General features: G+C 42.0%; 1 protein-coding gene across 7 annotated transcripts in view; it reads left to right on the forward strand.

Moving 5' to 3' along the window:
- The window catches only part of LOC108692306 (G protein-activated inward rectifier potassium channel 3-like), a 73,723-nt gene that overhangs the window by 68,659 nt on the left and 4,857 nt on the right, over nucleotides 1-207 (forward strand). The window lies entirely within an intron of this gene.

A 207-nucleotide genomic window follows, 5' to 3' on the forward strand; every position in this document is an offset into this window, starting at 1 on the left:
TCTCTGTCAAATATTTTAATTCCCTTCCTGATTCAATAAAATTTCTCTCTGTCCTCCTTTCGTTCCGCTATCTTGCATTTCATCGCATCACTCACAGTATTTTATTTACAAGACTGATATAATTGGTGTATTTGCGAGTGTATGCGTGCGTGTGCGTGTGCGTGTGCGTGTGTGTGTGTGTGTGTGTGTGTGTGTGTGTGTGCGTCT

This window comes from Atta colombica, unplaced genomic scaffold (genome assembly GCF_001594045.1).
Source record: "Atta colombica isolate Treedump-2 unplaced genomic scaffold, Acol1.0 scaffold69, whole genome shotgun sequence".
NCBI lineage: Eukaryota > Metazoa > Arthropoda > Insecta > Hymenoptera > Formicidae > Atta > Atta colombica.